This window comes from Amblyomma mixtum, chromosome 5, assembly GCF_055824585.1.
Source record: "Amblyomma mixtum isolate Tamu chromosome 5, ASM5582458v1, whole genome shotgun sequence".
In the NCBI taxonomy this organism is placed as follows: Eukaryota; Metazoa; Arthropoda; class Arachnida; order Ixodida; family Ixodidae; genus Amblyomma; species Amblyomma mixtum.
Genome location: NC_143016.1, coordinates 114803237 through 114812194, shown reverse-complemented (window position 1 = coordinate 114812194; position 8958 = coordinate 114803237). Strand labels below are relative to the sequence as shown.

Below are 8958 nucleotides of genomic sequence, written 5' to 3'. Positions count from 1 at the left end.
TGTGTATCTTAGACTTTTTGTCATACACTAATGGTAATTGTACCATAGTAACTGTCAGTGGAACTGCGCTTGAAGTCCAATGCTAACCGTGCGCTTGACTTCGCAGTCGAAATCTCAAAATGACGGCCATGCTCACGTTCCCGGCGTCAAGAACATCGTCAACAAAACGCGCCATCGCAAGGCGCCGCTCGTGGAACGCGTCCACCTCGTCACAGCGGAAGGACCGGACGAGATCGAGGAGCCCATAGCCACAGTCGACTGGCCTGCCGATGTTGACGACGGCGGGGAGCAAGAAGAGTCGCCAGTCGGGTCCTCCAGAAAGTCGCGGCACGGCAAATCGCGGTCTGCTGATCACCTCTCGCACGATGTGCAAGAGATTCTCCCGGAGGACGCTACAGACCAGGAGACGGAGCCTCCTACTAGTATGCATGTTTTTTTTTTAATTTTAGTGCCTCAGCGTAAACTGGTAAACGTGGTAGTGTTCATTTCCAGCGCCTCCAACAATTAGGACAGTTAATATTGCTTCCAGGCAAGAGAGAAAAAACGTTCCAGGTAACGATTGAATACATAGTTTGTTACATCTTTTAGAAATTGCCAGGCGTGAAGTGCTGAAACCTGTTTCATATAAGTTTTCGAAATCATGCTGCTCAAACACATTGACTTAGCATGGACTGCAATAGCATTCGCAAAACAAATGCCAGTTAGCTCTACGCAGTAGGGAATATACAGCGGCTCCGAGTGACTGCGCCTTTTGGTGTCATAGAAGAGTGCAACAGTGTCGCACAATTCATCCGAACGAAGCGAGTTAAAATATCACACACTTTCTCTTTTTAAGTTCACGGGCGATGTGCAAGCTATCTTTGACTGCTTTTCGGTTTGGTTTGGTTTATGGGGTTTAGCGTCCCAAAGCGACTAAGGCTATGAGAGACGCCGTAGTGGAGAGCTCCGGAAATTTCGACCACCTGGGGTTCTTTAACGTGCACTGACATCGCACAGTACACGGGCCTCTAGAATTTCTCCTCCAAAGAAATTCAACCGCTGCGGCCGGGATCGAACCCGCGTCTTTCGGGTCAGCAGCCGAGCACCATAACCACTGAGCCACCGCTGCGGCTTTTTGACTGCTTTTCATTGACAGATGCGTAGCGTATCAGGCAGTGCTCGCACGCTTCTCTAGTCATGTAGGTGTACTTGAGATCACCTTCTGAAGTTCTAAATCGAAAATTAGCGCGTAATACGAGACGCGAGGCGATATGCTGTACGAGGTGCGTTCTAAAAGTATATGCTTTCAGGCATCAATTTCTTGTGTAAGGGAAGCAAGGCTGGAGCACAAGTTGGTCGGCAGAAAACCACGGACAAAACTATTCGTCTTTCATCGAGCGAAACGTGGGAAAAATACTAACGGGTTTTTTTATTTGCCGAACCGCTACCCGCACATCAGAAATCATTCCCTGCTGTCACAAAAATCAACGTTTTCTGAGATCGCATACTGCAATACTTTTAAGGTGTGTTTCGCATTTGAGAGAATGTGCACGCATCAAAATGCTGATTGGCGCACCGCAAGAGAATCATCCAAGCAAAGTGAGTTTCGGAGTATTTGGGCTCGTTGGCAGACGTAAACGCAGGATAAAAAAATGAAGTTAAGGAAAAAAAGACGTAACCCAGTTGTACAGACGTTGCATTTGGAACTGTCCATGGTTGGGAAGGACACTCGAAATAAAGTCTGTGTTCCACACGCAAAAATTAAACTGTAATAACTAACCAAATAAAGATACACGCCTATAGTCATCCACAGACCTATCTAGAGCTTTCGAACGACACACCGGTGATTATACTGTCGTCATTTAGAAGTGCCCTGGGACTCAAAACAAGACCTTATCGCACATAAGAATGGTATTGGTTGGTGCTTACTCGCCTTCTCTTCAAAAGCTATATAGGGCCCGCAAGGCAGCGGCGGCTGTCATAAATGCAGAACAAAGCGCACTGCTCTAGCGCTCTAGACAGGTGTGCGGACGACGGTATACCATTTGGAGCAATCTGTCTATAAAAAAAGCGCAACCGTTTTGTTGCATTTGTCGCAAGAGGTTCAATTCCAAATTTTATATGACAGTGGATGGTTTTCTGAAACATCCTTCAAACAAATATATCATTTCTGCAGCGCCCCTACTATGCAATTACTGTCTTCATTCATCTGCGAAGAAGCGTACATAAACACCGATTTGAGTTAGTCTCTGACGCCACCAAAGGTACAACTTGCTTTTTTCCGCGCGTTAAATCCTGTCACCACTTGGAGGACTTTAAAGCATGCTGAGATCCACAGTTGCTGTCAATTTCACTACATTTTGTTCCAAAAAGTCACATCCTAAGCCTTTTGAACGTTTGGCATGTTTTGTTCACACCTTTTACATAATTTGGAGACAAGCATTGATAGTACTGCGGAGTTCGAATGTTATGTGATTTATGTCACTCTAGAGCTGCTGCCATGAAATGGGTAGCGCGCGCATAAAAACGTAGCCGCAGGGCAATAAAGAATTCTACACGTCGATTAACGAAAAGGTACAATTCTTCGTTACTTCTCTCCTGTCTTGTGAAAGCATCCTTTAAAACAGTCCTTAATTTATTCTTCTAAAAACATATAGCATCTTCAAAATTTTTGCGTCTCTGTGTATGCCCAGTCATGAACGCATGTATTCATAGAGTAGAACAACAGAGATGCCATTATTTCGTCCGAGTTTTTTTTGTGCAATATCTTCAGAGTGCTCACTCTGATCTCTTTCTACTCTTGTATTTTATTAGGAATCAAATTCTGCTATATACGGAGCCTATTAATAAAGCGTAGAGATACAAAACAAACTCTTACGGAACATATAAGGCTACAATTTCAAACCGCCGTCATGGACTTCCCTGCATTGGCACACCTTAATCTCTAGGGCATACGAACATGGTTCTTAAATGATGGTTTCTCAATAGTGACAAAATAATCTATAATATATTTCTTGGAGATGCTACTAACAACACAGATTGTGAATGTGGACAGTGATGGTGCATGTGTCAGCTGGACTATGATGAGGAATATGTGAAGGCGTTACGCACTTGTCTTACGCAAACGCCAAGCAAGGCCACTAGTGCAGTCAAGGGGAAAAGAAGTAGAAGTCAGAGCATTTGAATTCATTGTAGACGCATATAGCAGGCCCTTTGGCCTTTTGTAGCTGCTGTGGGCATGCTGAACACACTACAAAAACGTCGATAGGATCTTGTAACTCATCGAGGTGCTCCCGCAGATTTCTCTCGAAACACAGTAGCACGCACGAATCACGCGCGCGGCCATAGCGACAGTCCGTAGACCTCTCTGAGTTTTCTCTCAGCTGCAGCGCAAAGTGGCCGTATAGTGACACTTACATCCAGCCGCAATGCCTCTCCTGTTCCCTCAAAGCCGCGTTGCCGTCCTCAGAATCTTACGCCTTCATTCGGCACTCTCGCACTCTTGAAGAAACTTGAGTGTCGGACACTGCCGCTTTTGTCCCGCTCCAGTTTTCGGTCTGGGGTTTTCTTAATGCTGGCCACAAACGCGTAGTGTCGTTGAGCCACGAGGGCACAGCGTAGACCACATTAAAGTGGACCTCAGGTGAGCGAAATCGCAAGTTATCAGCAAATATTCACACGGCGCATGCGCATACTTTTGCTCGCACGCGATTGATGGCATGGTATATTCATTTTTCATAGCAGTCGGTACCAATGTTACTGTAAATATGTTCGCTGGTTGTTCCCTCGGCGCTCATAGCTGAATCGGTAACCCGCTAATATTATTCACCGGCGTATATGGAAGAGCATCTTCGGTGCCTTAACACCACGTTTCTTCAATACCTTTTTGCGTTGTTCTCATAATTCCTTGATGAACACGAAAACTTCGAGCAACTAGGAACACAACAAATTTTATGTTAAAAGAAACGCGGGGTTTTTACGATAGCATAACAACACCAGACCTAAGTGGTAGAAAAGCACCTGCTTTAACGTTCGATTCACTTTCTGACAGTCATTCACGGCATGCTTCAGTATCCCGCGTTCTCTGAGTACGCCTCATTGTTGGACTAATATTATGGATAATCTGATCCTCGAGGAATACAGTATCGAACACAGAGCTGAAACAACATTAATGTATCATGTTCCAAGCATTCAAAAGTTGTTATAACTCATTCTCGTGGTACACACACCCAGTTTCTTTTTTTATGTGAAGAAGAAAATGCGAGAGAGAGGGAAAGGAGCATTGGGATTTTTTAGAGCACTTTCGCTTCGCTCCTCCTTGGTGGGGAACGGCAATATCAAGGGCTACCAGTCATGTTACTTGTGACAATACTTGCGAATGTCGCCTTCGACTTGTGCGTGCTCGTCTATTTAAGCGCGTGGCCACAACAATGAGTCAATTTTTTTTGTTCGGCTTTGCAGTTGTTGGTATTCGTTAACTGAATTATTTTGAAAAACCGGATTAATAAATTTGGTTGCGGTCTCTAAGTTGATTTGGCATGAAAGACATACGTTCTACATCTTATATAGGTGCAGTTGCCGTTATGTGTTTAAATCTGTGTTCTTAATCTGAAACACCACGTAATATTTTTCTCTTTCATTACAACCATCGATCTTCGCCTAGCCGTAACCGACGAAAGCTCTACGGAAGCAAGTACTGTGTCAGATTTTGACACATCGGTAAGTCCACTTGACCAGGCCTTGGCATGCTATCGCAATGAATGTATCTTCCGGTTGTATAATGGAGAGTTGTTAAACGTCGGGTTACTCGCGATTGTTTGGGTTAAAAGAATTCTAGTTAAATCGGCTTCGAAAAGGAAGGTAAGGCAATAAAAGTCCTCGTAACCTATTCCGTTATTTATTTATTTATTTTTTATCACAGTAGGCACAAATAGCCCGTTGGGCATTGATGTACGAAGGTGCAAATGTAAGGTGTGATTTCAAAGCACTACTGCACACACAAACACAGTCAATGTAGCAGGGAAGCACTGCAGCAAGAAACATCTCATATGTACGAGGTCTGTTAGAAAAGTATCGGACTTTATTTTTTTTTTCGAACACCTGATGGATATGAAGCAAGCGCGCTTGCATCAGCCGAACTTGAACCTTCGTGCACATGCACGAATTTTTTCCCGCCTGCCGATCGCGTCAGTCGCTGGGACAAAGCGTTTGAGTCAGGCAGTGCGCAGTGCTCTCGTAGGTTTTTTATTCCGAGGAAAATGGCGGAGCGACAGGAGCAGCGCTACTGCATCAAATATCCAGAAACTGGACGACAGCCAAGTGGAAACCGTTCGGAATATTCAGTACGGTTTTCGGCGTAGATGCTATGAGCAGCACACAAATTAAACAATGGTACAATTGGTTTAAAGACGGCCGCACATCGGTGGAGAGCAAGCCACGCTCTGGTCGGCCATCAACATGCCGAAATGACCATGTCATTGCCGAAGTGAACGCTGTTGTGATGCGGGACCGTCGTTTGACTATCCGAATATTTGCGGAAGAGGTGGACATCAGTAGTTTTTCTGCACGTTCCATTATCACCGAAGTACTGGCCATGGAGAGAGTTGCGGCGAAATTCGTGCAGAAGCTGCTCACGGTGGAGCAAAAGCAGCTTCGTGTTGAAGACTCACAGGACATGCTAGATTCCGCAAACAGTGACCCCGACTTCATCAACTCCAGAATCACAGATGACGAGTCTTGGGTGTACGGGTACGACCCGGAAGCCGAACCCCAGTCGTCACAGTGGAAGCATTTCATGTCACCCAGACCAAAGAAGGCCCGCCAAGTGCGCAGCAATGTCAAAGTGATGCTGACAGCTTTCTTTGACTCCCTCTATGTGGCACACCATGAGTACGAACCCTACAGGGTCAAACAATGACCAAAGAGTACTACAGGGATGTCCTCCGTCGTCTATGTGATGCTGTGCGGCACAGGAGACCGGAGATGAGGTCAACAGGAAAGTGGCGCATCCATCACGACAATGCTCCTGCACATTCCTCGCACCTGATTCAGACTTTTTTGGCGAAAGACCAGACTCCTGTAGTTCAACAGACTCCTTACTCTCCTGATATGGCCCCCTGCGACTTCTGGCTATTTCCCAAAATTAAGAGGACATTAAATGGAGCGCGATTTCAGACAAGAGAGGACATTATGGCTGCAACGACAGCTGAGCTAAACTCCATTCCGAAAGAGGCCTTTTCGGAATACTTCTAACAATGGCAGCACCGCTGGAAGAAGTGTGTGGAGTCCCAAGGAGACCACTTTGAAGGTGATTAGGTTTACAACGCTCCAGTTATGCCAGTTTTTTTCTTCGGCCAAAGGTCGGATACCTTTCTAACAGACCTCGTATATAGAAATATTGACTCATGCCTTCCTTAGGAGATGAGGAAGAACGACACGGGCGATTGTAAATAGACGAAGTGACTCTGCTCCGTCTCGTGCTGACCTGACTGGCTGCTGGTGTTCCTCGGTGCAGGATCAAAACATGCAAAGCCGTCACCACAGGCATTTTAGGAGTTACGTTTAACGACGCATGCAAAAAAACATGCAAAAACATTGTACAAATTAAACGTGGCACAAATTGTTTAACTACCAGTCGTTTACGGTTCGTAGATGTGCTTTAAGAGCAGTTGGACAGCCATTCTTTAAAGTCAGTATTTCATTTGGAAGACTGTTCCATTCACTTATTGTGAGTGGAAAGAAGGATGGCTTAAAGGCAGAATTTCGGCAAGCTATTTATCTTACATTACGACTATGATCTCTTCTTTTTGAAATGTATGCTGGAGGTTCCAGGTAAACGTCCCGATCAGTGCCAATTTTTGAATTTAGAAAATCGTTTAAAAACGTTATCCTGAAGGAGGCGTGATGAAGTTGTAAGGAATCCCGGCCAAGATATCTTTTTAACCTGCTTACCTTAGTTATGTGCTTTTCTGAGCTAAACCAAAGTAGGCAATTTGTCTGCCTTCCACTCGATACGAAGTTGGTAGGAAAGCCTATTTCTCAGGTAATCACATTGGTTATTGGTTAAGTCAATCTGTGCTATGCAAAATTAAAGTCTACAAGCGCCATTTCAACTCTTTGTTTTAATTTAGACGACGGCATGAACAGTGACGTGGATGGCAGAGAAAATATTGGCGTTAAGCGAAAACTATTTATTTGTTGAAGTTCTGCCAATAAACCGAAGCAACCAAGCGGCGCCGATAGCAGCCACTGTGCTGAGTGGACATCGAAGACCAGAATGTGGGATGCTTTCGGTCGTACTCAATTTAGACAAACTAGCGAATGTCCGCGATAACACGTCAGAAACAGCGACAATCATTTCGCACATCGTGAAAACAGCACTACATGATCATAGTTTCCCCAGCCGGTAGCAGCTTGGAGGAGCCAGCTTGAAGTGCAAGTGTATAACATCTGGCAATATGTATAATTTCGTTAAGGCAGTATTGTACCCTTCACTCATTCAAGTCTGATTCTAACACTAAAAAATAGATGTTTTATGATTCGGAACGGGTATATTTCTGCCCTAGTCCCCCTGAATGGCCATATGGGTTTTCTGTGGTGCACGAAGCCATAAGCTCGTAGTCATCTTTGACTTTTTTTTTTTTTGCCACTTGGCACACGTGGTCATATTTATGTTGCGACAAAAGTGTGAACGAAAACCATACAAATTTCTTATTGAAACTTGAATTAAATATGACAGCCAGGTTATACACCAATCCTGCCCATAACCCTCAATGATGCTATCGAAAGATCACTTTTCGATTGTTTTACCCATACTAGTGTTTGCCATGCCATTTTGTTTAACTTACTGTACTCTACTTCGATGTTTGGAGTCCACATGTCTCTCATTGTTCGCAAAAACAGGCTATGTGCAGGCCAATATCGTTTTCGGGCTTGCGTATATTGCGCCAGAGTGTGATTCCTTTGTAGAGTTGCGATTCCTTTTTAGACAATAGCAAGTGGCCCCCTTGCGCATTTCATGTGTATAAATGCGCCAGAAAATGATGCACAGATAACCATTCCTTCTTCCTTAGATGAATTCGTCATGTCTTGGTGTATTCTGTAAACATATTCCCCTGTGTGCTTCTTTTCAGGATGCAGCACAAAGCACTGCGGGCTCTGCGGAGAAGTCAAGGTCATCTATATCCGAAGCACCATCCTCCGAATCAACTCACGTAAGTACATCTGAGCTCATGAAAAGCCGAGAACTCAGCATTGCTAGTCACGTTAATATTTTGTTACACTTGCTACGGCCGAAAATGGGCTCTCGGATGATAAGCGACGTTTCGCAGAAAAATGAAGCCAAGTAGACGTAAAGTGTTGCTCAGAAAGTGACAACTTCAAGTATATCTGCGGTATTTTTATGAAAAGCAAACGAAAAGCGATGTGTTGCCGAGACATGAAGCCCAGTAGATACCTTTTCAAGTGTTTTGCACACACAGCAGCTTTCAGTACATTAGTTGCATTTTTGTAATTAAACAATTAAAGGCTTGGGTGAGGCGCGTGTGCAGAACTATGTGCGCAAGATCACCGTTTACACGACTACCCAGAGGACAGATCAACATTTCTGAGGCGAACTTGGCCGCAACGTGCGGGTGCCAGGTATTAATTATCCCCCAGCGTTTGAAAGCAATCACTTTGAAAAGCATTTGATGTGCTCCATATAAGTTTTTGTACACGACATTGAAAGTGAGTGGTTTCCACGCCCGTAATGCGAGTGCTTTTCTTAAATTTCATTCTGTCCTCACGTTTTGTTTATTTACAGAAAAGAACAACCACCGGACACTACATAGATGAGACCAACTCCAGTGTGTATCACTCCACTCGGTTCACTGACGGTGGTAACATGTCCGAAACGGAGGATATTTCGCCGGAAACGAATTCCACTGAGGTAAGAGGCTGCTCAGAGCAACAAGGGAACGGCTAGGCTTTAGAACACAA

The 8958-nt window shown here is 44.6% G+C and overlaps 1 long non-coding RNA gene across 1 annotated transcript; it reads left to right on the top strand.

The window, feature by feature from the left end:
- The first annotated feature begins 321 nt into the window (after positions 1–321).
- Positions 322–8197, top strand: LOC149343406 (uncharacterized). Its single transcript, XR_016282709.1, has 3 exons — positions 322–422; positions 4643–4698; positions 8112–8197. It is a non-coding gene; the product is annotated as an uncharacterized LOC149343406 (long non-coding RNA).
- Positions 8198–8958: the final 761 nt, after the last annotated feature.